General features: G+C 40.6%; 1 long non-coding RNA gene across 4 annotated transcripts in view; it reads left to right on the plus strand.

Moving 5' to 3' along the window:
- Positions 1 to 12,712, plus strand: part of LOC119818430 — an 82,479-nt gene that overhangs the window by 11,992 nt on the left and 57,775 nt on the right. The window contains exons 4-5 of one of the 4 annotated variants that reach the window (XR_005286113.1): positions 10,534 to 10,668; positions 11,465 to 11,992. The exons of the other annotated variants lie outside the window; for them this stretch is intronic. This is a non-coding gene — a long non-coding RNA (uncharacterized LOC119818430). Of the gene's footprint in view, positions 1 to 10,533; positions 10,669 to 11,464; positions 11,993 to 12,712 lie in introns of those variants that run through there. 4 annotated transcript variants of the gene reach the window in all.

The following is a 12,712-nucleotide window of genomic DNA, read 5'->3' on the forward strand; positions in this document are numbered from 1 at the left end:
CTCAGACTCCACAATTAAATAAGATAGATTGCGCTAATGTGTTAACCTGCTTCAGGACAGTTGCCACGGTGGTCATTTCATATTGTCCATCAAAATGGACTTATTTAAGGGACACTTAAACAAAAATAGACCATTTTCAAGATGTTTTTAATATAATTGTTCTTCTCTTTTATAAATGTTTTCAGTATTAGTTGTTTACCTGTGTTGAATTATTACTTTTTTATGGAACATTTTTTGTGAATATTAATTCTTTGGAGTTATTTGTTATGGAGTATAAAATACTGCAGTAATTTCTTGCATTCATGTAATATTTTAAAGTTTATGCATGCTAATTTCGTTAAATAAATTTTTATATAAAACATTAATAGACATAATAACTTCTAATCTTTTAACTAAAATAGTAATGGGAACAATGACATAATAATCATTACTTAATTAGCCAGTATTTATAAAGCACTTACCATTTCTTTAGATATCTCTGAAGATAGTTAAGGATGCAAAATAATTGTAAAATATTAAATCATTGCTAAGTAAACTGCTAGGCATGACGATAAAGGTTGCAGTAATATATAAAAGAGATTTAGGAAGAACAGATTAATGTGAGGATTGAAGGGAGGAGATCCTGTGTGGGTGTGTGAAAACATTCTAGAAGGTTGAAAGTGGCAGAGGGAAGCCACAGACAGTAGGCAGGAAGTGGGAGGAAGGAACTGGGGAAGTGGGCCCTGTAGTCTGAGCGCTGACTACTTGAAAGCGTGATTCCAAGACCAGCGGGACAGACACCCTGGGTGAGCTTCGCGGAGGTACAGGACCTCAGGGTTTGTCATAAGCCCACCTAATTAAAACCCACACTTGCACAATCCTCTGATGTTTTATGTAAAAAACATGGTTAGACTATTCGTTTCCAAATGCTAGCTGGCAACCTAGGATAATTTTGGCTAAATAAAAATGCCTGGACTGCTGGTTGCTAAAAGTAGAAATGCCTAGCACCCTCCCCCAGGGGCTTTCGCTCAACAGACTGAAGCCGGACACTGGGAGCCAGTGCCCTCAGGTAATTGTCCCGCATCGCTGCTCCAGATCCAGCATGGATTTGATCTGGTGCTAGACCAGTGGCGCCCAATCTGGGCTGCATATTAGACTCACTTGGGGAGTTTTAAAGCATTGCACTCTGGACTGCACATTAGGTTCACTTGGGGAGTTTTAAAGCATTGCGCTTTGGGCAGCACATTAGACTCACTTGGGCAGTTTTAAAGCATTGCGCTCTGGGCCCCTGCTCAGAGATTCTGATTGATCTGCACTGCGTGGGATTCAGGGATCTGGTTTTCAAAACTTCTCGAGCGACTTTATTGGGTCACTAGGAGTTCTTATAGCTGAGATGGGGAGAAAGGAAGAGGACTGTAGAAACACATTTCTTCTCCAATAGAAAAGATATGTCTGAGATGGATCAATTAGGAAGATTAATTCCACTATGGTGCTTGAGGTGGATATGAAAGCATGAGATGAGGCATGTAGAAACCACCGTAAGAATGTAATTGAAAGCTGGAGGAAGATTTCAAATTCAAGGGATTCTAGTGCATATGCAGCCGAAGCAAGTGACATAGAAGGGACTATGGGGGTAACCATTCCCCCGCCACATCTGTGTCCACTAGAGCCTTGGCCCAGACTGTCTCTGCAGAGCATCTCTGAAGCCTTGGCCCTGACTGCCCCTGGAGGAACCCCAGAACCCGATCAGTGTCCACTAGAGGTATGGACTTCCTGCACCTTGAGGAAGAGCTACCACCTAAGCCATAGGCCCCATCTGCACCAATTGGAGGAAGAGGTGGGCAGACGGCAGTGTAAGAACACATTCAACAACATAAAGAGCAATATAGAACCATCAGAACCTAGTGGTCCTTCAACAGAAACACCTGAACATCCTAACCCAGAAGAATCAGAAGAAAATGACATTAACTATAACTTTATGAAGATGATAGAGACCCTTAATGAGGAAATGGAAATTTCCCTTAAAGAAATGGAGAAAAAGACAAAAAATTGGAAGAAATCAATAAATCTCTTAAAGCCAATAAAACCAAGGGGGGAAAAAAACAATCAAACAGGTGAAGCAAACAGTTCAAACAGTTTGAAAATTGAAATAGAGGAAATAAAGAAAACATAAACTGAGGAAACTCTGGAAATGAAAAATCTGGGTAAACGAACAGGAGCTACAGATGCAAGCATAACCAACATATTACAAGAGATGGAAGAATCTCAGGAGTTGAAGATACAAAATAAGAAATAGAGCCGGTCCGTAGTGGCGCACGCCTTTAATCCCAGCACTCGGGAGGCAGAGGCAGGCGGATCTCTGAGTTTGAGGCCAGCCTGGTCTACAAGAGCTAGTTCCAGGACAGGCTCTAGAAACTACAGGGAAACCCTGTCTCGAAAAACCAAAAAAAAAAAAAAACCCAAGAAAAACAAACAAACAAAAAAAAGAAATAGATTCATCATTCAATGAAAATATTAAATCCAACAAATCCTTAACACAAAACATCCAGGAAATCTGGTACACTATGGAATGACCAAACTAAGAATAACAGGGATAGAAGAAGGAGAAGAAGTCTAGCTTAAAGGCACAGAAAATATATTCAACAAAATCATAGAAGAAAACTTTACCAAACTAAAGAAGAATATGCCTATGAAACACACCTCAACCTCAAAGACAGACATTACTTCAGAGTAAAGGGTTGGGAAAATATTTTCCAATCTAATGAGCCTAAGAAACAATCTTGTATAGCTATTCTAATATCTAACAAAATAGACTTCAAATTAAAATAAATATAAAGAGATGGAGGACACTTTATACTAATCACAGGAAAAATCCATCAAGATGAAGTGTCAATTCTGAACATCTGTGTCTGAAAAACAAGAGCACCCACATGTGTAAAAGAAACATTACCAAAGCTTAAATTGCACATCAAACTCCACACACTAATTGTAGGAGACTCTAACACCCAGTCATACCAATGGACAGGTCTGCCAGACAGAAACTTAACAGAGAAATAAGAGAACTAACAGATGCCACGACTCAAATGGACTTAATTGACACCTACAGAACATTTCACCCAGATACAAAAGATTATACCTTCTTATCAGAACCTTATGGAACCTTCCCTAAAATTCAACACATACTCAGTCACAAAGCAAGCCTTAACAGATTTAAAAAAATGGAATAACCCCCTGGCTTAAAGTTAGAATTCAACAACAACACTAATTACAGAAAGCCTACAAACTCATAAAAATTGAACAAAAATGCTCAACTGGATCACGCTTGCGTCAAGGAAGAAATAAAGAAAGAAATTAAAGACTTCTTAGAACTCAATGAAAATGAATGCACAACATACTCAAACCTATGGGACACTAAGAAAACAGTGCTAACAGAAAAACTCATAGCACTTAGTGCCCACATAAAGAAAATAGAGAAATCTCACACTAGTGGCTTAACAGCACACCTGAAAGCTCTGGAACAAAAAAAGCAGACTCACCCCAAAAAAATAGATGACAGGAAATAATCAAATTGAGAGCTAAAATCAATAAAATAGAAACAAAGAAAACAATACAAAGAATCAATGAAGCAAAGAGTTGGTACCTTGAGAAAAACAAGATAGGCAAACTCTTAGCTAAACTAACCAGAAGGCAGAGAGGGAACGTCCTAATTAACAAAATCAGGAATGAAAAGGGGGACATAACAGCAGACACAGGAAATCCAGAGAATCATTAGGTCATACTTTGAAAACCTGTACTTCACAAAATTGGGAAATATAAAATAAATGGACAATTTTCTGGGTAGGTACCACATACCAAAACTAAACCAAGACTGGATAAACAATTTAAGTAGACCTATTACCCTTAAGGAAATAGAAACAATTATAAAAAGTCTCCCCCCCCCCAAAAAAAGGCCAGGGCCGGATGGTTTCAGCATAGATTCTACCAGAACTTCAAAGAAGAGTTAATACCTATACTTTTCAAATTGTTCCATACAAAAGAAACAGAAGGAACATTGCCAAACTCTTTTTACAAGGCTACAGTTACCCTGATACACAAACCACACAGAAACTCATCTAAAAAGAGAATTGTAGACCAATCTCCCTCATGAACATTGATGCAAAAATACTCAATAATCCCTTTAAGAGAACAGAAAATTAGGTAGGCGGAGTAGACAGAACAGAATGCTGGGTAGCAGGAGTGGGCAGACACTTCAGGCAGTCGCGATATGCAGTCGCCATGCTTCTCCTCTCAGAGATGGACGCAGGTTAAGATCTCTCCTGGTAAGCGACCACCTTGTGGTGCTACACGGATTACTAAATATGGGTTAAAGGAAGATGTGAGAATTAACCAATAAGAGGCTACAGATAATGGGCCAGGCAGTGTTTAAAAGAAAAAAAAATACTCAATAAAACCCTGGCAAACAAAATCCAAGAACACATCAAAAAAAAAAAAAATCATCCACCATGATCAAGTCGGCTTCATCCCGGAAATGCAGGCATGGTTCAACATATGAAAATCAGTCAATGTAATTAACCATATAAATAAACTGAAAGAAAAAAACCACATGATCTTCTCATTTGATGCTGAAAAAGTTTTTGACAAAATCCAACACCCCTACATGATAAAAGTCTTGCAGAGAGCAGGGATACAAGGAATTTATCTAAACATAATAAAAACAATATACAGTAAACTGACAGCCAAAACCAAATTAAATGGAGAGAAATTCAAAGTGATTCCACTAAAATCAGGAAGAAGGCTAGGTTGTCCACTCTCTCCATATCTATTTAATATAGTACTTGAAGTTCTAGCTAGAGCAATAAGACAACTAAGGGAGATCAAGGGAATACAATTTGGAAAGGAAGAAGTCAAACTTTTGCAATTTGCAGATGATAATATATATATATGTATATCCCCCAAAATTATACCAGGGAACTCTTAAAACTGATAAACTCCTTCAGTAATGTGGCAGGATACAAGATCAACTTAATAAAACCAGTAGCCTCATATACACAAATGATAAAAGGGCTGGGGAAGAAATCAGAGTAACATCACCCTTTACAATAGCCACAAATAAAATACCTTGGGGTAACACTAATCAAATAATTGCTCAAAATCCTTAGCCATCAGGGAAATGCAAACCAAAACGACTCTGAGATACCATCTTACACCTGTCACAATGGCTAAAATAAAAAAACACCATTGACAGTTTATGCTGGAGAGGATGTGGAGTAAAGGAAACACTCCCCCATTGCTGGTGGGAGTCCAAACTTGTACAACCACTTTGGAAATCAGTATGGTAGTTTCTGAGAAAATTGAGAATCAATTTACCTCAAAACCCAGCAATACTGCCCTTGGGCATAAATTCAAAGGATACACAATCTTACCACAAGGACATTTGCTTAACTGTGTTTATACCAGCATTATTTGTAATAGCCAGAACCTGGAAACAACCTAGATGTCCTTCAACCGAAGAATAGATAAAGAAAGTGTGGTACATTTACACAATTGTAGTTGGAGGCCACTTGTTTGTTCCCAGCTGCTCAGCCCTGAAATAACCACACAGAAACTGTATTAATTAAATCACTGCTTGGCCTATTAGCTCTAGTTTCTTATTGGCTAGCTCTTATGTCTTAATTTAACTGCTTTCTATTAATCTGTGTATCACTATGTGGCTGTGGCTTACTGGCAAGGTTCTATCTAGCATCTCTCTCTCTGGAAGGGCTACATGGCTTCTCTCTGACTCCGCCTTCTTTTTCTCCCCAGTATTTAGTTTAGTTTTCTCTGCCTAGCTCTGTTCTGCCCTGCTATAGGCAATTTCTTTATTAATCGGTGGTAATCACAGCATACAGAGGGGAATCCCACATCACACAATATAGTGGAACTCTGAGGTAAAAAACAATGACGTATTGAAGTTTACATGCAAATGAATGAAACTAAAAAAGAAAAATCCTTAAACAATCTTTAGTGTGGTAACTCAGACTTAGAAAGACAAACAGGGTATGTACTCACCCATAAGTGGATATTAGACATAAAGAAAAAGATAACCAGCCTATAGTCCACAACCCCAGAGAAGCTAGGTATCAAGGAGAGTCCTAAGAGAGACAAACATGAATCCCCCTGGGAAGGGAAATCAGACATAATCTACTGAGATAAATGGGAGTGGGGAGGGGAAAAAGGAAAGTGGAAGGAGATAAGAAAGGGAGAAGGGGGAGGGAGGAGGAGAACATGAGGGAACTGGATGGTTGAGATGGGGGAAGGACAGAGAGGGAGAGCAAGGAAAGAGCTATATTGATTGAGGGAGCCATTATGGGGCTAGCAAGAAACCTGGCACTAGGGAAATTCCCAGGAATTCCCAGGAATGGCTCCAACTAGGACCCTAAACAATATTGGAGAGGGTACCTGAATTGGCCTTCCCCTGTAATCAGATTGATGACTACCTCTATTGCCATCATGGAAACTTCATCCAGCAACTGATAGAGGCAGAGGCAGAGATCCACAGCTAAGCACTGGGCCGAGCTTCTGTACACCAGACCAAGAGAGGGAGGAGTAATAATATGAGCAAAGGGGTCACGATCATGATGGGGACACCCATAGAAACAACCGACCTGGGCAAGTGAGAGCTTACCGACTCTGAACTGACAGCTGGGGAACCTGCAGAGGACCAAACTAGGCCCACTGAATGTGGGTGACAGTTGCATGTCAGGGGCAAACTGTGGGGCCACTGGCAGTGGATCCAGGATTTATCCCTATTGCTTGAACCGGCGTTTTGGAACCCATTCTCTTTGGAGGGATACCTCGCTCAGCCTAGATATAGGGAGGAGGGCTTCAGTCCTGCCTCAAAGTGATGTGTCAGACTTTATTGACTCCACTTGGGAAGCCTTACCCTCTCTGAGGAGTGGATGAGGGCTGTGGTGGGGGTATGATGGGGAGATCAGGAAGAGCAGAGGGCGTGGGAACTGGGAAAGGTATGTTAAATGAGAAAAGATTATTTCTAAAAAATAAATTTAATTAAAAAAGACGGGAGTATGTGTAGAAATAATAGTGAAGCAAACAGGATTTTAGAAGTCAAGAAAGAAAAGCAACATGTTTATTAGGAAGAAAAGAAAATAGTCTGGTGTATGTGGTCGTTTAAGATAGGAAAATCTCCCCACCTAAGGTGAAGCCAGAGAAGAAAATGCAGATGGAAAATAAGAGCTTTGATTTCTTTTCTGTACATTGAACTAATCGAAAAAAATTTAGCAAATTCTCCTTAACTGATGGGAGTCAGAAGGCGGTGTGGGAGCTGAAGAGATGGCTCAGCAGTTAAAAGCACTTGTTCTTGCAGAGGACCCACTGAGCTCGCAGAAGTCACGTCGGACATCTCCAACCCGGCTTAGGTTTCCTCATAATTCTTCTCTACTAAGCTGGGTTTGCTCTTTCTCAACCTGGACTCCTTGGATGTGAAGCAGATTGATCTGCTCTAATCTTTCACTGGCATGTTCATGGAGGTGGTTCAGGCAGAATCTTAAATTCCTCCTTAATCCATGTGGTGCTGACTTTAGCCTTTGGCCAAAGTTGAGAATTATGAGTGCAATTACACCGCTGTTAACACCCTCGCCTCAACTTACCCTTACCTTTTTTCTGGTGTTAAATTTTATCTTTCAAGTGACTTCCTTCCCATGATGGCTTCTAACAAAACCATATTTTTTGACATAAAACTTTTGTTTTTCAAATGGAAGAAAGTTATTTGAGAATATATCAAACTCTTAGCCTGGATTGCAGATTCTCTCTCTCTCTCTCTCTCTCTCTCTCTCTCTCTCTCTCTCTCTCTCTCTCTCTCTCTCTCCTCTCCTCTCTCTCTGTCTCTCTCTCTGTCTCTCTCTCTGTCTCTCTCTCTCTCTCTCTCTCTCTCTCTCTCTCTCTCTCTCACACACACACACACACACACACACAGTCTCTGCAGAAGACATAAGCGGTGTCAGAACTCTTGGAGCTGGACCGACAGGTGGTGTGAGCTGCTTGGCCTGGGTGCTGAACTCAGGTTGTCCGGAAGAGCGGATTTTACTCTTAACCACTGAGCTATTTCTCCAGCCCCCCCATGCAGTTCTAGAAGTTAAGCTCTGATATCGTTCTGTCTTTTCTTGATATAACACCTTCAATCCTCTATGTGGTAGTATCTCTGAAATATTCCCCCCTGGCTTACAGTAATTAAAATGTCTAAAACATGCTCCTTTATAGAGGGGTTTGTTGGCTCTTAGTGCACAAGAAGGAAGGGTCTTAAGAGTCTGAGTAAATTTATTACATAAATTTGGTATTCCCAGACTTCAACAACATCTTCTGAGATAATCTACAAGGCTCTGCTCATGAAAGCACAGAGAAAAACTTTGGTGAGGGGACACATACACCACTGGTGTGTGTGTGTGTGTGTGTGTGTGTGTGTGTGTGTGTGTGTGTGTATGTATGTATGTATGTGTGTATCTAACACACTAGGGACTGAATCCAGAGCTTTACAAATGACAGGCAAGTGCTCCCCTATCCCCACATTCATACCCTTGATAGGCCTTCTTGTAGCTCTCCCACCTTTTTAAAAATATGCCATACTTATAGATTCCTGATTTTATGAGCGACACTGGTACCTGATAGAAAGAAGCCCATAGCAACATTTAGCTGTTGAAGATAAGACCGCATGTGTGCTGTGAAGAGTAACAGATTCTAATTGCTATAAAGGTAGCCAGGCTATTTTGACTTACAGTATGTATATATGTATTTATTTATTTGTTTGAAACAAAGTTTCATGTAGCCCAGGCTGTCCTTGAACATCTTGATCCTTCTTGCCCCCACCTCTCAAGTGCTGGGATTAGAGGTCACTGTCACTAATACCATCTTATAATGTCTTAATATCACCTGAGGCAAGCCTCTTATTCGCCAACTATGGTTTTCCAAAGTATTACTTTTTCAAAATGTTTGTGTCTCTTTGATTTTTCATGGAAAATTTAACTTCTGCTTGTCAATCCATAAAATATTCATTATCTATTCAGTTGGCAGTGCATCTGTTTTATAGTCACAGATGAACTGGTCAGAATAAAGTTTTATCTGTGTTTTTGCCTTCTTTAATGTATATTTATAGAGATTTATATTTTTTCACACATTGTTTCTTAAGTTTATGTATAGGTGTCTTATATCTTGTTGCTTTTATAAAGACTATCTTTTAAAACTGAATATTCCAACCATTGATTGTTGTGTGTTGGAATATATTTGGCACATTATGTCTAACTAACTTTAATAATTGCTGGTAGTTTCTTCTAGAACTTTAGTAGATGGTTATAGTCCCTGAAAATAATGTCAGTTTTGTATTCCTATCTGTAAGGCTTTCATTGTTTTTGTTTCTTCTAGACTTTCTTTAAGGCCCAAAAGCAAAGAGAAGTGTATTTGCATCTGATTTTAGTGATAGTGCTTCTAGCCGTTCATCATTAGTCATGGCCTTTGATTGTGATCATTAGTGGGGAGGCTGTCTTTGATCTAAGCAGGCAATCTAATATTCAATAAAAGCAGGTGCTTATTAAATATTGTGTGTTGCAATGCCATTGTTCTTTCTAGTCCATGGACATATGTTAAGTAAGAGCATCTCTGCCAGGCATAAAAATCTCAGTTATTTGTTTAAACCTAATGTTATTAGAAACTGCAATCTGGTGTATAGTGAATTATCCAGAGGGCATGTCAAGTTGAATATTTAAGAATCTTTCAAATTTCTGTCATATTCACAAAAGAATTACTCTACTATTGGGGATAACTTGTTTATGTTAGAATCGTTCTTTCTTAAACATCTGTTAACGCAAACCCACTGGGCATAGGACTGAGATGTTCAACATGTCATCCAGAAGCTGGGCTTCTGTGCCTGCCATTGTAGAGTGATCCTGGGCATCAGAGGAGGGGGCTTCCTCAAGAGTCTTAGTTTCCCCTTGCTGTGTAATAAATTATGAGTGTACCATTTAGACTGCCGTCACTTTAAAGTCTCTGTTTCCTCTAGCGAGAACGGAGACATGGGTTATTTAATTGTTTTCTCACGAGCTGTTTGGACACCACACTGAACACCGTCCCTCTGAAGACATTTGATAGTGTGCCTATTTTCCTCCTTCCCAAGCCAACCAGAGGGAATTCTGCCTTTCAGGGATCACATGATTAGATTAGGGACACTTGAAGTAATTTACTTAAAAAAACAGCATAATTTATGTTTATTATTTTAAATTGCGTGTGTCTGTGTAGGGCCATGTGCACATGGGCAGTGCCTGCAGTAGCCAAGGCAGTGTATCCTCTGGAGCTGGAATTAAGGTTGCCTGGGAGCTGCCCAGTGCAGACCAAACTCAGGTCCTCTGCAGCCAAGGCTCTTAGCTAAGGAGACTCCACCGGTCCCCTGACTTTTGATTTAATCAAAGTCAAGTGGGTGAAGACCTTGATCTCCTCTACACAATCTGTTTTTTAAACCATGGAACAATTACTGTATTAAAATCTCACAAGCAGTGCCTTTCTGCACACAAGGACAACAGCGGAAGTTCTGCCATCACACCCGGTGTCTACATGCAGAGATGGGACTCCCCCTCGGAAGTGCCTTCCTCCTGGCTGCCTGTCATTATCTCAAATGCTAATGCCCCAAACTACAACTTTGGTTCTGAGGTATGCCTAGAGACATTGTTTATGGTAGACGCTGAATAATTTATGAATTTTAATCCAGAAGTTTCTGGGCTCCACTGGTTTTAACCTGCTAGGTTTCAGCTATATTCAAGGTTACACACATATAGAGAGAGTGATGAGAGAGAGAGAGAGAGAGAGAGAGAGAGAGAGAGAGAGAGAGAGAGAGAGAGAGAGAGAGCGCACCACACTTATATTTTGTGTTACCCTGAAACTTTACTATTTATTGTCTTGCTGTGTTTAAGAATTACAAGAGGATTAATAGCCCTACAATGGTAGGGAAACATTTTCAGAGTGTTTAATGTTGCTTTTCAGAGGTGTGGAAGGTGACATTACAGTAGCCTCTTGCAGTTTACAAGGCATGAGTTCACATGTCATGCTTGTCATATGTGAGGAAAGCCCATTGGGGCCGGCTAAATTATACAGGCTCGATAGGAAGAACCAGGGTTTCAATGTGGGGCCTTTGCTATCAATCACGTTGCTCTTTCCTGAAGCTGCTTCACAACCTTAGAAATGAGAAGAAATGAACGTTTGCTAATATGCTTTAAATCTTCATTAAATAATAGAGATAGAATTTGGAGACATACGGTCTCATTTTAGGTAACTCTGAACTGGTTCCAAAGGATGAATCTGTCCTTGTCCTGTAGATTTATATACAATTCCTTTTGAATTGGTTTTATTATTTTTACAATGCCCCATCACTTGTAATTTGGCATATGTTCTTTGTCTGCTTCGTGTTCTCTGTGTATTTTTATGAGGTCGTATATCTTCTTATTTATAGGAACAGCAAATGGAAACCACGTCAGTTAGCAGATTTATCCAAGGGCTTCATAGTCATTCACTCTTGTGTTATTCCTTAATCACATTTCATTGTCTGGAGGCAAATTTCCTACCAAAAGAATGATGATCAAACCCAGAATGGAAATATTCATGAGGCTTGAGATGCATGAGTACAATCTTCCATGCAGCGGCTCTGGCTAAGTTGATAGATCTTCACGGATTTGATGAGAGATGGTATACAAGCAGTAAGTATCAGGTAATATTTAAAACATTAAACTTGCCCCCATCCCCACCCCCTGCCAGATCTTGTTAAAACAGGTCCACGGGCTCTCAAAATCATGATCTTTTTATTGCCACCTCCATGCCTGGATTTTAAAATGGAAGTATTTTGAATAACAATATAGACAAATTATAGCATCGAACAGATCACAGGAAGGTCTAGTGAGAAAATAATTCCCCTTCTGATCTGTCACAAGCTTAGTTGCTTATGGCGAGAATTTGCTGAAGATTAATTTCTTTCCGAAGGAGGAAAGATATTTTCTTTTTTTTTTTCTCATGGTTTATTTTTTTTTATATTTAAAAATTTCCATCTCCTTCCCTCCTCCTCCCCCCTCCCTCCGCTCCTCCTCCCCCTTCCCTCCCCTCCTTCTCCCCCTTCCCTCCCCTTCCCTCCACCCATACCTCCCCTCCCTCCCTCTCAAGGCCAAGGAGCCATCAGGGTTCCCCACTCTATGCTAAGTCCAAGGTCCTCCCAACTCCCCCCAGGTCCAGGAAGGTGATCGACCAAGCTGAGAAGGCTCCCACAGAGCCCGTTCATGCAGAAGAATCAGAGCCCAGCGCCAATGTCCTTTGCTTCTCAGTCAGCCCTCCCTGTTGGCCACATTCAGAGAGACGGGTTTGGTCGCATGATCCATCAGTCCCATTCCAACTGGAGTTGGTGATCTCCCTTTAGTTCTGTCCCACCGTCTCCATGAGTGAACGCACGCCTCACGTTCCTGACTTTCTCCCTCATGTTCTCGCTCCTTCTGCTCCTCATCAGGACCTTGGGAGCTCAGTCCAGTGCTCCAATGTGGGGCTCAGTCACCTTCCCCATCTACCTGAGGGTTGTCAAGAGACTTGACCCTAGAGGGGTTCCCAGGTTTCCAGGGAGACGCCCCCAGTTAGTTCCTTGGGCAGCTGAGGAGAGGGAGCCTGAAAAGGCCAGTTCCTATAGCCATACTGATGAATTTCTTGCATATCACCATAGAAC

This window comes from Arvicola amphibius, chromosome 7, assembly GCF_903992535.2.
Source record: "Arvicola amphibius chromosome 7, mArvAmp1.2, whole genome shotgun sequence".
NCBI classification, from domain to species: Eukaryota; Metazoa; Chordata; class Mammalia; order Rodentia; family Cricetidae; genus Arvicola; species Arvicola amphibius.